This window comes from Bos javanicus, chromosome 1 (assembly GCF_032452875.1).
Source record: "Bos javanicus breed banteng chromosome 1, ARS-OSU_banteng_1.0, whole genome shotgun sequence".
Lineage (NCBI taxonomy): Eukaryota > Metazoa > Chordata > Mammalia > Artiodactyla > Bovidae > Bos > Bos javanicus.
In genome coordinates, this window is record NC_083868.1 from 21,340,980 (window position 1) to 21,358,908 (window position 17,929).

At 36.9% G+C, this 17,929-nt stretch overlaps 1 long non-coding RNA gene across 1 annotated transcript in view; it reads left to right on the plus strand.

The window, feature by feature from the left end:
• The first annotated feature begins 1,010 nt into the window (after positions 1-1,010).
• Positions 1,011-17,929, plus strand: part of LOC133253835 (uncharacterized) — an 89,856-nt gene continuing 72,937 nt past the window's right edge. The window contains exon 1 of the long non-coding RNA XR_009738477.1: positions 1,011-1,153. This is a non-coding gene — a long non-coding RNA (uncharacterized LOC133253835). The remainder of the gene's footprint in view (positions 1,154-17,929) is intronic.

Consider the following 17,929-nt stretch of genomic DNA (forward strand, 5'->3'; position numbering starts at 1 on the left):
AAGCAGGCGGTGTTCACATTCATTAAGACTGTCTCTAAAAAACTTCTTTTCCAAAGGAGAAAGTGCCTCATTTACTCTCTTAACCAGAACATTGATTTTTCATCAGCTGAAATCAACTTTTCTTTCAGCTACTCCTTCCAGGATGTACTGCCCCACTAAATAGAGCTTTCAAAAAGTGAAATCCCTGAAAACATAATCTGGGAGCCTCCCTAAAATGCCTCCATGAACCACAACAGAGACTTTGTTCCCTTAGGGCTCAATGAGAAAAAATTTCTTTTTTATCTTTTTCTAAACCCTGGTTAAAAGAAGGGTCTTCAGTGTTTCTCAGTGTCTTCTAAGCAAGGTCACTTCAATAAATCCCAGGGCTAGCAGTCTAAAGAAAAACATTACATCTTCAAGTGTACTTAGATGTTGTCATCAGAATATAAAAACTATCTAACCAAAAATGCCTCTCTTTTCACCTTTGATGTCAGAAATAGTGAAGCAAAACATGTTTTGCCAGTTTTGTAGTCTGTGTCTGCTCTTTTGCCTTGGTGGGATCTTTTTACTTTTAAATGTCTTCTCTTGCTCAGCTCTTTTATCTCTAATCTCTTTAGTCTTTTCTTAAATAGATGGGGTGATGTATTCATTCCCTATTGCTGCTATCACAAATTTAGTAATTTAAAAAGCCGGGACTTATCATCTTGCAGTTCTGGAGGTCAGAAGTTGAAAATGAGTCTCAGTGAGCTAAAGTCAAGGTGTTGGGAGGATTATGTTTCTTCTGGAGGCTGTAGGGTAGAACCTGAGTTTTGTTTTGTTTTGTCTTTTCTAGCTTCTAGAAACCACCCACCCACATTCCCTGCCTCATGGCATCATCCTCAGTTTTCAAAGCCAGCACACAACATCGCATCTCTCTGGCCATTCTGCCCTAATTACACCTCCTTCAGACTCTGTTGATTAGCAATCTTAATTCTATTTGCAATCATAATTCCTCTTTGTGATGTAATGGAATATATTTCCAGGTTCTGGGAACTGGGACATGAATGCCTTTGGGGACCCATTATTCTGCCTACCACATGGAACATGTCTTAAATTAACAATGCAGAATATAAAAAATATGGGTTGGGGAATCGTCTAGAGTCAAGAATACCAACGCACATCCCCTTGAAAAGGAGTGAGTAGCATTTGAAATAAGATTACCAGACAGAAATCATCAGGTTTGGGTGGGCATGGGATTGGAGGGTTCTCTCAAACAGACAGCTGGACAGACCTGGAAAGCAGACAGTCAACCACTAAGAAAAAGGGCCAAGATATCAAACCCCAGGTCACTCCCTGGTCTCCTTCCTCCACCAGACTCAACTTTTTTGTCTTTTGCTGGTCACAGATCTCTCATGGGCCTCCACTCCCAGTCTTACTATATGATTGGCTGATGCTGGGATTCAGAAATGTGAAGCTAAATATTAAACATGCAAAGTCAAGTGGGTTTTAGGAAGCATCATTATAAGCAAAGCTAGTGGAGGTGATGGAATTCCAGTTGAGCTATTTCAAATCCTAAAAGATGATGCTTGGAAAGTGATGAACTCCTTATGTCAGCAAATTTGAAAAATTCAGCAGTGGCCACAGGACTGGAAAAGGTCAGTTTTCATTCCAATCCCAAAGAAAAGCAATGCCAAAGAATGTTGAAACTACTATACAATTGCATTCATCTCACACACTAGCAAAGTAATGCTCAAACTTCTCCAACTTGCAGACATTCAAGCTGGATATAGAAAAGGCAAAGGAATCAAATCAAAGGCAAAGAGATCAAATTGCCAACATCCATTGGATCATCAAGAAAGCAAAAGAGTTCCAGAAAAACATCTAATTTCTGCTTTACTGACTGTGCCAAAGACTTTGACTGTGTGGATCACAATAAACTGTGGAAAATTCTGAAAGAGATGGGAATAACACAGCACCTGACCTGCCTCCTAAGAAATCTGTATGCAGGTTAAGAAGCAACAGTTAGAACTGGACATGGAACAACAGACTGGTTCCAAATTGGGAAAGGAGTATGTCAAGGCTGTATATTGTCACTCTGCTTATTTAACTTCTATGCAGAGTATATCATAAGAAACGCTGGGCTGGAAGAAGCACAAGCTGGAATCAAGATTGCCGGGAGAAACATCAATAACCTCAGATATGCAGATGACATCACCCTTATGGCAGAAAGTGAAGAAAAACTAAAGAGCCTCTTGATGAAAGTGAAAGTGGAGAGTGAAAAAGTTGGCTTAAAGCTCAACATTTAGAAAACTAAGATCATGGCATCTGGTCCCATCATTTCATGGCAAATGGATGGGGAAACAGTGGAAACAGTGGCTGACTTTATTTTGGGGCTCCAAAATCACTGCAGATGGTGATTGCAGCCATGAAATTAAAAGACAATTACTCCTTGGAAGGAAAGTTATGACCAATCTAAACAGTATATTAAGAAGCAGAGACATTACTTTGTCAACAAAGATCCGTCTACTCAAGGCTATGGTTTTCCCAGTGGTCATGTATGGATGTGAGAGTTGGACCATAAAGAAGGCTGAGCACCAAAGAATTGATGCTTTTGAACTGTGGTGTTAGAGAAGACTTTTGAGAGTCCCTTGGACTGCGAGGAGATCCAACCAGTCCATCCTAAAGGAAATCAGTCCTGGGTGTTCATTGGGAGGACTGATGTTGAAGCTGAAACTCCAATACTTTGGCCACCTGATGCAAAGAGCTGACTCATTTGAAAAGATCCTGATGCTGGGAAAGATTGAAGGGGATGACAGAGGATGAGATGCTTGGATGGAATCACCGACTCAACAGACATGGGTTTGGGTGGACTCCAGGAGTTGGTGATGGACAGGGAGGCCTGGCGTGCTGCGGTTTATGGGGTCGCAAAGAGTCAGACACGAGTGAGTGACTGAACTGAAATGAACTTAGTACACATTCCCAGATAGAACTTCTCAATTCAATTATTTCTATATTCAATTATATATTTTTCTATATTTAATTATATATATACGTGTATACACACACATCACTTCACTGAAATGTGTATTATCCCCAAATGAAATACAAAGCCATAACGAAGTTCTTTCTGTTATATATGTGTCCCATTTCTGCTCATTTTAGCATTTTTGGAGAGGGGGTTAAAACTGATTACCACCTTCTTAGTAATGTTTAACTTGCATATCTGTATACAACATACATATTTCATACATGGAAATATATATAAATTTATAGTAATAGTATTTGTGAAAGATGTACTTTTGCTTCTCTGTATACAAATACTCCAAATGTTACACTTACATATGAATGAAATTTTAAAGGCAAATAATATATACAAGATGATATTTATGTGCATACAAACATCACAATATTCAAATGTAATAAAATATTATATTTAACCCATAGGAACAAACATTGAAGATAATCAAAAGCATAAGAAAAAAAATCTGTTACATGCTATCAATACATATTGACTGGCATAATCCCTAATATTTGGCTGTTTTGCAGCTACATTATACCAAAGTAAACAGAATTGTAAAATGAATAGTAATGGAGCATGTGCTGACACAGACTCCAACTTACAAGAATTAATGTCCCAAAAGTTTAGCTGTAAGTTGACTGCTCAGAGTATATTTTTGTTGTTTTTTCCCCAACCCTATACCATAACAAATTTCAAGGTTTCCAAAAAGTTGAAAGAATTTTACAATAAGTAAGTGTATTCTCCCCAACCAATATTCTCTTGTTAACATTTACTATATTCACTATATCATCTATCTCAAAAGAATTAAATAATTACATTTTCTTTCTAATGGCAGGCTGCTGTTCAAAGTCACATAAATTGAATTAAGCTTACAGCATAGCACTAATTTACATTATGTTGTTTTACCTCCTCCAAATTAAAATGGTAATGTTGCATTTGTGTAATAGAAAACTAGTAAATGAAAGAAAATAGAAGAAATAGACCATCCATAAGTATATCACCAAAGATAACCATAGTAATAGTTTAAAAATTTTTTAAACATTTTAATTTTGCTCCCAGATTTTTTTTATATATTAGTAATCATATTTAGCAATTTTCATAGCTTTGGTTATCATTTTAAATAAGTAACAAGTAGCACACTGAATACATGTCTTAAATTTGCTTAATCATTATTTAAGCATTCACTTGTAATGTGATATTTGAACAGTTTCCATGTCTTGTTATCATAAAATGCTGAAATGAAGTACTTTGTGCTTTTTCTCCAACTGTTCTTCCTTAGATTCAGAAGTGGAGTTGTTATTTCAGTAGAAGAAAGAAGTGTTTTATTTACTTAATTCATATTAAGAATACTGGAGTGGGTTGCCATTTCCTTCTCCAGTGCATGAAAGTGAAAAGTCAAAGTGAAGTCGTTCAGTCGTGTCCGACTCTTAGCAACCCCGTGGACTGCAGCCTACCAGGCTCCTCCGTCCATGGGATTTTCCAGGCAAGAGTACTGGAGTGGGGTGCCATTGCCTTCTCCAGTATTAGTCCACATTTTATCTATTAACAAACATCCACGTTTTACACCTAAGGATGATAAAGAACAATAATGTCTTCCCTGCTGATATTTAAAATCTGCTTCTTTCCCATTTCAACAAAAAAAATGCCAGTCCAGGTTCAATGCACGATACTGGATGCTTGGGGCTAGTGCACTGGGATAACCCAGAGGGATGGTATGGGGAGGGAGGAGGGAGGAGGGTTCAGGATGGGGAACACATGTATACCTGTGGTGGATTCATTTTGATGTTTGGCAAAGCTAATACAATTATGTGGAGTTTGAAAATAAAATAAAACTAATTAAAATTAAAAAAAAAAAAGAAAAAGAAAAAAAAATGTTGTATTTCACATGTCTTTACATTGGGAAGTCTAATAATCCAAAACTTCAATATGTTTTTGAAGTATTCAGTGGGGAAAAAGCTAGGAAGAGTGTTCATTGCTATAGATGGAGACTGAAAGACAGGAACATGGCCACTCATTTCACTGAGACCAATCCATATGCCACAGGAGACAAAATCAAGCTAACTTGTGCTGAATTCTAATGCTGTCAGTTTCCATTTGACTTAGAATTTGCAGGCACACACTATCAAAATTATGAAAAATAGAAATACAGAAAAATTGCAAGTAATTTATGGAAGATTTTAAAGTGATTCTGCAGTGAGAGCTATGTAACAGTGTAAAGAAGAGTGAATTAAAAAGGATAGGAAATAAATTATTGAGTGAAAAATAAAAATGAAAAAAAAATCTAGCAGATTCGGTGCTAGGGAAAGGAGTATATTAACAACCAAAGGCAGAGAAACATCAAAAACTGTCTGAGGTCACACACTCTAAGATTGTCATACTATTATGATCTTTGTCTTTGATTGTATAACAATCTTGTTTGAATGATTAAAAACTCTAGTGTTCATACAACTGAGGAAGATTTCTTCAAAACAATATTAATAAAAAGCATTCTGGATCCTGGATACATTTATCCAGTTCCAAGGACATAACATAGTTTGTGAAAATCCTCTCAGTGACTATAATAAGAGAAATAGAAAGCTCATTTTATACATAGCTGACAGGGAACGCTCTCCTCCCACCCCAGGGTCATCATACAAGCAAGTTCAGTATAGAATATTACATCATGAAATATTACCTTTGAGTCTGGATATGTCCATGTTCAGCCCCAAGACACATCATTAGAATTCAGACATCACTACCTAAAACCTAAATATATCTTTTTAAACTGTTTTATGAATACATCACATTGACAGGCTGTTAATCACCTTCTCTATGTGCTACATTTCTCCATTCTTAATGGAAATTCTCATTGATTACTTAATCTTGTTATGCTTTCACTAAGTGAATTAATATGCTTAGGATATTAAATTGAAGGATCCCTGCTCATCTGCTCAAACTTTGTATTTTCACCAGGTTGACAGATTAATTTCCAAGAAAAAAAGATAATAGCAATAGTCTCCTCTCTGCTATTAAACATGACATATGAAATGAAAATAATTTGAAACAGCTGAAGCAGGACATTCCAGGGAAATATGTAAGGACTGTGCTCAGCGAAATATGAATCCATATTACTATGCTTAAATAAGGTTTGCTATATAGTTTAAAGTTCAATGTAACTTTTGGAGAATTGTCCCATAATCACTAGAAAGGAATGTATAGCAGTGGAAACCAGTTGCAGCTCTCCCCTTATCTGAGCCAAGAACAGAAAAAGGAACAGAAGTAACTGAAAGGATAAGAAAAAGATACCTCTCCAAAAAAGACATACCAATGGCCAATAAACATAAATGCTCAACATCGCTTATTATTAGAGAAATGTAAATCAAAACTACAAAGAGGTATCAACTTACACCAGTCAGAATGGCCATCATCAAAAAAAAAATCTACAAACAATAATTGCTGGAAAGGCTGTGGAGAAAGGGGAACCCTCTTGCACAGGTGGCACAGCCCCTATGGAAAACAGTATGGATATTTCTTTAAAAACTAGAAATAAAACTACCATATCTCCCAACAATCCCACTACTGGGTATATACTCTGAGAAAACCATAATTGAAAGAGACACATGTACCCCAGTGTTCATTGCAGCGCTATTTACAGTAGCTTCAACATAATGTAATAGCTTCAATGCAATATGGAAGCAACATAGACATTCATCCACAGTTGAATGGATAAAGAAGTTGTAGTACATATACACAATGGAATATTACTCAGCCAAGAAAAGAAAGAATTTGCATCAATTCTAGTGAGGTGAATGAATCTAGCACCTGTTATACAGAGTTAAGTAAGTAAAAAAGAGAAAAATAAACATTGTATGTTAATGCATATATACGGAATCTAGAAAAATGGTACTGATGAACCTCTTTGCAGGGCAGGAGTAGAGATGCAGATATAAAAAAATGGACTTGTGGACACAGAGGGGAAAAACAGGGTGGGATGAATTGAGAGAGTAGCATCAAAACATATACTTTACCATATGTAAAATATGGTAGCTAGTGGGAAGTTGCCATAAAACACAGGAAGCTCAACCTGGTGTTCTCTGACAACTGAGAGGGATGGGATGGGTAGGGAGATAGGAGGGAGTTTCAGGATGTATACTTATGGCTGATTAATATTGTAGTATGACAGAAAACAACACAAAAATGCAAAGCAACTGTCCTCCAATAAAAAGAAAAAAAGAAAAAATTTGATTAAAAAAGAAAGATTCTTGATACACTTTAATTATAATTGCTTGTTCACTATAAGTCACTGCCATTTTTCTAAAATCAATTACATTTTAGCTTTTGTATGTGGAATTGCTGAGGATAGTAGCTTCAGTCTAATACGTATTAGAAATTCATTTTCCAAAATTTAAATTACTGCAAACAAAATTGACTTTTTAAAAGGAAGCACCAAATCCTTAAATATTAGAGCTATATGCTAAAATATTTACAGATAAATTGATATGATGTCTATCTAAGAGGATTTGTTCAGCAGGGTGGAAAATTTGAGAAGAGTAGAGAAGATTAAATTAGCTATGTGTTAATAATTGTGTAAGCTAGGAAATAAGTACACGAAAGTTTTTATACTCTCCTCTCTACCTCACATACTCTTCACTCATAAAATTGCTCTTTAAAAAAAAAAACTCTAGAGCATTCATTTAAACTACCTCTAGTGATAACATATGTAAACATATATGAGAGAGAGAAATATCCAAAATGCAGAATGTTCTTAGTTTTCTAATAAACAAAATGGACTCACTCAAAGAAAGCACCCATTAAAGACAGGAGAGAAATCAGTACACGAATATCCTGATCAACAGGAAGAACCTAGAGATCAGTGGTAAAACTTTAGAAGTAGCTGGAGCTTCAGGAATTCTCTATTCTGACTCCTACTGAGCAAACTGCACCCAAGAATTGCAAAGTGACTTGTATACCACATAGTTGGTATACAAGTTTGTTGATTAACAGAACGTTTTTGAGCACATAATATGTGCCAATCATAAAATGAGGTGCTGAGGACATCAAGAAGTGAAGAACAAAATCATTCCCTTTAGTGAGGGAGATGATATTCAAATCAATAATTACATTATTGTTATGTGTATCAAACATATACATAACAAGTAATAGCGCCGAGTTATGAATAATACCATGGGAGAAGAGGGAAGAAAAACCCAATTCTTCACAGTAAGACCATGGCAAACTTGTGAAAGATCTGGGACTAGAATATATCATTTCTTATATCTAGTTTAGGGTTGTCTTTGTCAGAAAGACAAAGACATTTGGTCTAGAAAGAAAAAAATCATACTCAATCTAGATTTTCAAAGAGATATGTCATAAGGATACAGAGAATACTGCAGAAAATATAGGATCACAATAGCAGAAGATATTTTTAAAATGTAGGAATTTACCGAAAGGCAACTCTAGGGCTATATGCTTGCTTATTGCCACATCTTTTTTCTCCATTTGCTTTTATTTCTTTCTATGAACCTGCTTTCAGCTTACTTATCCACTTTCATATGAACCATATCATGGGGCTACCCTGAATTGAAGGGAAACATGTAATTCTAAACAACTCTGTTACAAAAATGGACTTAGTTTCTACCTGATTCCAAATTCCCTTGAGAGGAAATTTTGTGAATCATATTGGTATCAAGCATTATCCACCCTAAAATAATCTGCTGTGGGTCAGGGAGGGGAGGCCACTGGAGCTCGACCCTGTTAGGCTGTGGGTGAGTTGTGTGTGCTTGTGCTCAGCGGTGTCTGACTCTTTGCAACCCCATAGATCGTAGCCCGCCACGCTCCTCTGTCCATGGGATTTCCCAGGGAAGGATACTGGAGTGGGTCGCCATTTCCTACTCCAGGGCATCTTCCCCACCCTGGAATGGAACCCGAGTCTTTCATGTCTCCCAAATTGCAGATGGATTCTTTATCTGATGAGCCATCATTGAGGCCATGAGAGAGATGTGGTCCCTCGGACAGGGGCCCTGGGATGAAGGCTTGTGGTAAAGGGCTATTTCTACAACTTCTTTGATAATTGTATTATGGGAATTAATATCCTAACAGAAAGTTCTCTGACATTGCTAAAAGGGAAAGCTCTCTGATAATACTGTTACTTAATGTCGCCATAAGGTTGTCTTTCAGGAAAAAAAAAATCAAATATTAAACATCATAACTTAAGAGAGAAATTGTATCTATTGATCTTGCCAAAAGATGTTAGTTGATTTTTTGAAAGTTTACCCAAAACATAAACCAAAGTAGTAACAAAAATAGTACAATGAGAGGAGGAAAATTTGACTTATTTTAATAAAATTTCTCCAACTCCAATTCTTTAGTTTTCATAAAGAATTAGAAAATAAATATATAAATGCCCTAGTGTTACTACAATTAATCTTTTATAAATCAATGGAGTTGCATAATGTTGTGTTCAGAAAATAAAATAATCTTCAACACCAAAAAAGTCACTAATAGTGCCTCTAACACATATTGATTTCAATAAAACAGAGCATGTGAGACAGAAAGAGAAAAAAATTTTAAAAACATATTTAAAATCAAATGTACTTTATTTCCTTTGCCAGGAGCAGTTTGGCTGACACTTCTTCAATACTTCAGATTATAAAACATATATTCTAAAATAATTTTCAGCAATAATGAAACCACAAGAGGAGTTATGTGTGCAATAAATAATCTCAGACTAGCAGAAAGGGAATTAGGAATTAGAGATAATCTCATGCTAGGGGAGAAAGACATTTTGCCACACATATTTTTTCTGATGCCACACATATTTTTTCTTATTTACTCCTCCTATTTCATTTCTATCAATTCATTTTTACAATTAGTAGAATTGTAAAATAGTAATTACAGCAAAGCAAACAGGGTTAAAAAGGACAACAAAAATAAGAACACCAATAAAATATTTGTGTCTTGAGTTTCAAAAGTTTCAGAAGACAAGTCTAGGCTACTCATGGAATGAATTTCTGGGAAAGGCAGAAACTTAAGAACTGGCTGACAAAAAAAGTCTCTGCAAAAAATGAACTGAAAACAACAAATAAAAGTAGAAGAGTGGGAAACCTCTCTAATGCTTTACTGGATCTGCGTGCATGCTGTCATTTCTGACTCTGTAACTCCACGTACTGTAGCCTGCCAGGCTCCTCTGTCCATGGAATTTCCCAGGCAAAGATACTGGAGTGGGTTGTGATTTCCTTTTCCAAGGGATCTTCCCGACCCAGGGACTGAACATGTGTCTTCTGCCTTGGCAGGCAGATTCTTTACCACTTAGCCACCTGAGAAGATTTCACTGGACCTAGTGATGTAGTAGGAGAAGGAAATGGCAACCCACTCCAGTGTTCTTGCCTGGAGAATCCCAGGGTCAGGGGAGCCTGGTGGGCTGTCATCTCTTGGGTCGCACAGAGTCGGACACAACTGAAGGGACTTAGCAGCAGCAGCAGCAGTGAAGTAGTAAAGCCACGTGCCACAAACTTGGAAATTTTATCAAATACAGCACAATTTGGGTCAAACTGAAAAAAAGAAAAAATCATATTAGCTGAAACAGAAACTCTTTCCTTAAGAAAACATTTTGTTTTACACGAAATAACTGGTGAAATTGCCAGTGAAGCTCACTAATACTCCCCAGCTTGTAAAAACAAAAAAAAAAGGGGGATGTTTCATAGGACAGGGGAAAGACAGGTTTCCTGTTCCCCACTACTGATTATCAGTCTTCTGAAGCCATGGCCACCTGAGAGTGTGGCTATTCTCCAACCCAGAATCCCAGCAGAAGGCTGGAATCCTTGATTATGAGAGAGTCATGTTTATCTGGATCGGCAAGATCTGGAGGTGAGCTCAAGTCTGAAGTTATTAGAAATAAGAATCAACTTGGAGTGATTTTAAACTTAAGAAAATAATGTAAGAATGTTAAAAAAATAATAACCTGTATCATAACTGAATGCAGAAGCAATATTACAGAAAATCTAATCCACAGAATGAAATCCTCTACAACATAAAAGGGAACAGGAATGAAAGAAAAAGTTCTATGAGAAGACATGAAAATGAAAGACGTAATGATGATGGAATCTAAATGACTCAATGACTGTTTTTGAAAAAAAAAAAAGAACATAAATGGAAATAAAAAAATAACCAATTATAAAATAGACAAAATCTTGAGTAAACTGAAAATGTGAATCTTCAGATCAAATGTATTCATTATGTGGTAGGCCAAATTGACAAAATACAAAATCTGGAGAGTCTGGTAAAATATTCAATTTTAAGGATGGATTAAGGACTCTACAAGGTTCTGCTCATCAGCATGACTCACCAGAAGCCTACATTTACCATGCTTCCCTTTGGAAACTTGGCAGGACAAAAAGTCACTCATAAGAACAAAAATCAAGCAGGTGCCAGTCTTCCCCATGTACAATATTAGATGCCAGGAATGAACTAATAACTAGAGATAACTGACAAAGGTCATGATTCCAGAATTCTATTCTCATTTTTGCTGACATTTACTTAATAAAGCAACAGAAAGATTGAAATATACAAGAAATTAGAAACTATATATCTGCATTGTTTCATTGCCATGCAGAAAAGAAAAACTATCTGAAGAAACCTAAGAATGAATCCAAATAGAAAACTAATGATTTTAGAAATTGATATAAAGGTATTTTATAATAATTTGCTATGTGTAATTGTTAGTTTACAATTGGATTTTAAGGTAAGAGTCTAGGTCAATTAAATCAGATCCTTAGTGTAAATTATGTTGTTTGATATATAAAAAAAAAAAAAAAACACACTTTAATTCAGTAGCATCAAATGGTAGGGAAAGGGTCCCCAGGGAGAGAAAGGAAAGAAAAATGAGTTTATTACAACCCTGTCTACAGGATACAACTTTAGCCTACTTTCAGAGAATTTGATCTTCAAAATTTAGAATATTTTGGTAGTTGTCCCACAGGTGATTTGCAGCAGGAAATGGCTTCCTAGGACGTCTGCAGTTTCATAACTTGAGGGCAATCTCTATTTAAATCGTAAGAAGTAGTAGTAGTAATAGTAATGGTAGTAGCAGTAGTAATAGTAGTAGTGTTAGCAGTCATCCTCTGTCCAGAAAACTCCATGATTTCTAGAAGAGTGGCACTGACCATCTCCTCTCCTGCCCTGTGCCTAACTCATAGGTCTGCTCCCTTTATTATCACAGACACTTCTCAACAGATATCTCTTTATTTCCACCTCATCACAAGATTAGAAGGGCTTCCCAGGTGATGCTAGTGGTAAAGCATCTGCCAATGCAGGAGACATGAGACATGGGTTCGATCCCTGTGTTGGGAAGATCTCCTGGAGAAGTAAATGGCAACCCGCTCTGGTATCCTTGCCTAGGAAATCCCTTGGACAGAGGAGCCTGGTGGGCGAAAGTCCATGGGGTTGCATAGAGTCAGACACAACTGAAGTGACTTAGCACACATGCACATATGATTTAAAATAATAATAATAATAAAGAAAAAATATTTACAGTGGCAACCAAGCATTGAACTCACTTTTTAAAAGCAATACTTATGTAAAAATGGTTATACTCTAAAATGCCAGCATTAAATGAAACACTAAATATTATAGAATTCAATGTGAAAGTAATTTTAGTTAAATAAACTAAGGCCCAAATCTCACAATATATCAACAAAACTCGAAAAGTTGAGGGTGGGAGGTGAAGAAAAGAGGAAATACAAGTGTGCTAATTGCCTAAAATGTCATAGAGGAAATTAATACTTTTAAATTCTGAAGTTGACAAATACACGTTTGTGCATGTTACTGAAATCTATCAAAATAGCCCTTTATAGAACAACAGTAACATCAAAAGGCTGTGTACCTGCCATCAATAGATGACACAGATCTGTAGTCAAAAGCTGTGTTCTGGTAGTGATGGTTTACTGGAAGATAAGGTTGATTATTTCTATACTCCTAAGCCCACCTCATGGGAAAATACATGAAAGACTCTGGGGAACAATATTTAAATATCAGAAATATTCATTCATCTGACATAAGTGATGAGAAAATAGAATCACTTTAACTATGACAAAAACTAATAGTGCTCACAAATCAATATAGGTACCTACATCAAAGGGATCTGATGTGAAATACTTGCTTGTAGCAAACACCCAGGGCAAGAAATGACTTGTACCATCTTCTGTCTCCCTGTGAGCACCTTTCCCCACCAAAACATAGCATGTAGCTTAAAATCAAAATCAAAACTCTCAATTCCAATTCAGTTGCTTTCAAAGGACTTCAAAGAGAATTTTCCCCAAACTCTGTCCAAGAATATCATTAACTGTCAAAGAATGAGAATTTCTCCTTTGCAATTTCCACAGTAAGCTACAAAAGGAAAAAAGCAGCAATAGAATTAAAGGACTCCTTGAGCCAAATGGCCCTTAGAGGCATCCTCTGTCCCCCAGGAAGGACACTGACTTTGTTTCCCCGCCCTGCTCAGTCGCTGACTGGGAGCAGCTCATAGGAAGCATGGCTCTATCACACACCACGCAGTGGAGTTTTCAGGAGCTGGCACCCTCAGTCAGTTATACTTCCTGAGACTGGAGATCTGTGAATCTATGACCACCAAGCATGCAAGGCTTTGGAGGATAGACAAATTGCACTAATAAAAATTTAGAATGATATTTCCAACAGCATCTGCTGTTAGAAAATTATTTTAAAATATGAGGTTAAGCTTCTCTCTCTCTCTCTCTTACACACATACACAAACACACCTGCATTGTTCTGACACTATATTAACCACTGAGAAATTGGCCCCTGAGGGAGAGTGGAAAGGAAGTGGATCTCATTCTATAACTTTTACCATCCCTAAAAGGATTACACTAATACAAATACGTAGACTCCTTGCACTTGCCCTAAGGTTATTTGAAATCTAAAGGAGAAATGGACCGAACGTTTTTTCTGGATGTATTACATGTTATCTCACACCTCCTCATAACACTATCCTGATATATGTATAATTACCTCTATTTTCAGACATGAGGAATTGGATCTCCAATGATTTTTAAATTGGCTTAACATAGTCATTAGGTTTTGAATCTAGGTCTTTCTGTCAGCCTTTAAATTTATTCTACTGTACTCCACTGGAATCTTCCAAATAATCTTAGACTCAGAACAAATAGAATTCAAATTGAGAAGGAAGTGAAATTTTACTAAGTGATATATTTATATTTCTAAAAGACATAAAAATTCAGATACACATTTTGCTATAAAAATTCTTAGAGAAAATAATTCATTACATAAGCTATGAAAAAGAAAAGAGATGAAATGTAATATTCACCAATTATTTGAATCCGCAATACTTTGGCTATCTGATGTGAAGAGCTGACTCATTGGGAAAGACCCTGATGCTGGGAAAGAGAGAGGGCAGGAAAAGAATGGGGCAACAGAGGATGAGACGGTTAGATGGCATCAGTGACTCAATGGACATAATTTGAGCAAACTCTGGGAGATAGTGAAGGACAGGGAAGCCTGGCATGCTGAAGTCCATGGGGTCTCAATGAGTTGGACAAGATTTAGCAACTAAACAACAACTTCAGCATGTTATTGATCACAGAATACTTATTAACCTATATAAAAATAAGAATAAAATGTTCGCATCATAGAAATATTAAGAGATTGAATAGATATATGTGCAATGATGAGCTAACTACCTACAATTTGACTAAACTTCATAGCTTAAGGACATAGTCTTCCACACAAATGCCCTCACTTCAGAAGCCAGCTACAAACTTAAGGGTTCCTGCAACATTCACGCTTCTGCCCAACAGGCTAAACATTGGAAGATTTCCATTACCTCCTTGGATTCAATAATTTGCTAGAGGAACTCATAGAACTCAGGAAAGCAATGTACCTAAAATTACAACTTTATTATAGCAAAAATGGAAGCAGTGACAGAATTTATTTTCTTGGGTTCCAAAATCACTACAGATGGTAAATATAGCCATGAAATTAAAAAAGACATTTCTCCTTGGAATGAAAGCTATGACAAACCTAGAGAGCATATTCAAAAGCAGAGACATCAGTTTGCCAACAAAGGTTCATATAGTCAAAGTTATGGTTTTCCCAGTAATCATATATCGATGTGAGAATTGGACCATCAAGAAGGCTGAGCCCTAAAAAATTGATGCTTTCAAGTTGTGGTGCTGGAGAAGACTGTGGAGAGTCTCTTGGATTAAAAGGAGATCAAATCAGTCAATCATAAAGGCAATCAACCCTGAATATTCATTGGAAGGACTGATGCTGAAGCTGAAGCAAATTTGGCCACCTGATGCAAAAGGCTGACATTGGAAAAGACCCTGATGTTGGGAAAGATCAAAGGCAAAAGGAGAAGGGGGAGGTAGGAGATGAGATGGTTGGATAGCATAACTGACTCAATGGACATGAATATGAGCAAACTCCAGGAAACAGTGAAGACAAAGATGCTTAGCATGCTTACCGTCCGTGGGGGGCACAAAGAGTCACAAATGACTTAGTGACAGAGCAATATTACAGCAAAAAGGATACAAATCAGGACCTTCACAGAGAAGAAACACAAGCAGAAGCCTAGGAGGGTCCATCCCAACAAAAAAGGAAAGCTTCTAGGGTCTTCTCACCGTGGAATCAGCACACATATCTCTCCCAGTACATGATAAGCAACATTATGCAAAGAGAATCACTAACCAGAGAAGCTCATATGAGCATCAATATCCAGATATGTTATTGGGCTTTCATTGTGTAAGCATAATGACTGAACCACTGGTCATGTACTTAGACTCAATCATCAGTGCTTCCTCCCATCTCTGGTGGGCAGGCTGATATGATATAGACCAAATCCTTAATCCTCTAATCACAATGTTGGTCTTTCTGGAGTGGCCAGCTCCTACGCTGAGTCATCTTGTTAGCACCGATTATCCAGGACTCTCCACAGCTCACCTCATCATTATAAACTACTGTGATTTGTCATGAATAAAAAAGACACTCCTATCACTCAGGAACTTCCATGTCATTAGAGGCTAATTGCAGAAACAAGGGCCAGCCAATTTTTGATACTATTATTATACAATAATTTGTATAGCTCCCTGGTGGCTCAGACAGTAAAGAATCTGCCTTTGAGGCAGGAGACCCAGGTACGATCCCTGGGTTGGAACGATTCCCTGGAGAAGGAAATGGCAGCCCATATCAGTATTGCTGCCTGGGAAATCCCATGAACAGAAGAGCCCGGTGGGTCACAAAGAATAGGACATGACTGAGAAACTTTCACCTACGTGGTACAAAGCAAATATTGTCATGGTTGTTAATATTCATAGGATATTAATTAGAAAGAGAAAGTTTCAAACTGATCTATGATTTATCTTCTAGCCTCAGGGGCATTTCAGGGGTTGGCCTTTGCACATAAACCCAAGGAATCGTGAGAGCATACTAGAACCAAGGTTAATAAGGAGTCATCTGAGGTTACTCTTTTCCAGACTATACACTTACACATTATCATTGATAGTTTTTATTGAGTAACACATATACTGAGTAACACATTAGTATTTTCTTTATTGAGTAACACATACATATTCTGCTGCACTGGAAAATGGGGATCGGTCATATACATTTGAGGAAGATGTCATGTACATCTTCAAGGTATAAAAGCTGAAAGGATTTGCAGAGCGTAAGACTTTCCTGAATTGAGGTGGTTAGTATTTGTCTTATCTTGTCTCTTGTGACCATATTCATCTCAACAATGAAGTAAGGATATCAGAAGACATATCTAGGACTCCCAAGACATTTGACTTGTTGCTGCCATTACTGCAGTGTGGCCACCATATATACATACTGTCTTAAAGTTAAGAAAACTTAGACTTGGACAAAATGTATTTTGATTGTGAATTTAAGAATCAAGTAGAAGACCACAGCATTGCTACTGTTCAAGCAGACTGGCCATTATCCTAATGTTCTGTGAATCATTTTTTGAGAATTCACATTTTCACAAATGTGAAAAAATTCTTTAGAAACTCTAGACAAGGAAATTCAACAATGCTATAATGTTTTTAATGGTGAGAAACTATCTCAAGTTGGCTCAAACCTAAAAAGAAATTCATTAGCCCCCATAAAAGTCTAGAGACAGTATGAACTTCAAGTGGAATTCCATCTGGGTCTGTCTCGGTTCTCCAATCTAAATTCCTCTTTTTTCATACTGTCTGGTTTTTGTCATGGGTACAAAACAGTTTTAGTTGTTCCAGTATGATATCTTTTCGTAAAACTAGTACAGCCACTATGGAGAACAGTGTGGAGATTCCTTAAAAAACTGGAAATAGAACTGCCTTATGATCCAGCAATCCCACTGCTGGGCATACACACTGAGGAAACCAGAAGGGAAAAAGACATGTGTACCCCAATGTTCATCGCAGCACTGTTTATAATAGCCAGGACATGGAAGCAACCTAGATGTCCATCAGCAGATGAATGGCTAAGAAAGCAGTGGTACATATACACAATGGAGTATTACTCAGCCATTAAAAAGAATACATTTGAATCAGTTCTAATGAGGTGGATGAAACTGGAGCCTATTATACATAGTGAAGTAAGCCAGAAAGAAAAACACCAATACAGTATACTAATGCATATATATGGAATTTAGAAAGATGGTAACAATAACCCTGTGTACGAGACAGCAAAAGAGACACTGATGTATAGAATAGTCTTATGGACTCTGTTGGAGAGGGAGAGGGTGGGAAGATTTGGGAGAATGGCATTGAAACATGTATAATACCATGTATGAAACGAGTTTCCATTCCAGGTTCGATGCACGATACTGGATGCTTGGGGCTGGTGCACTGGACGACCCAGAGGGAGGGTATGGGGAGGGAGGAGGGAGGAGGGTTCAGGATGGGGAACACATGTATACCTGTGACGGATTCATTTCGATATTTGGCAAAACTAATACAA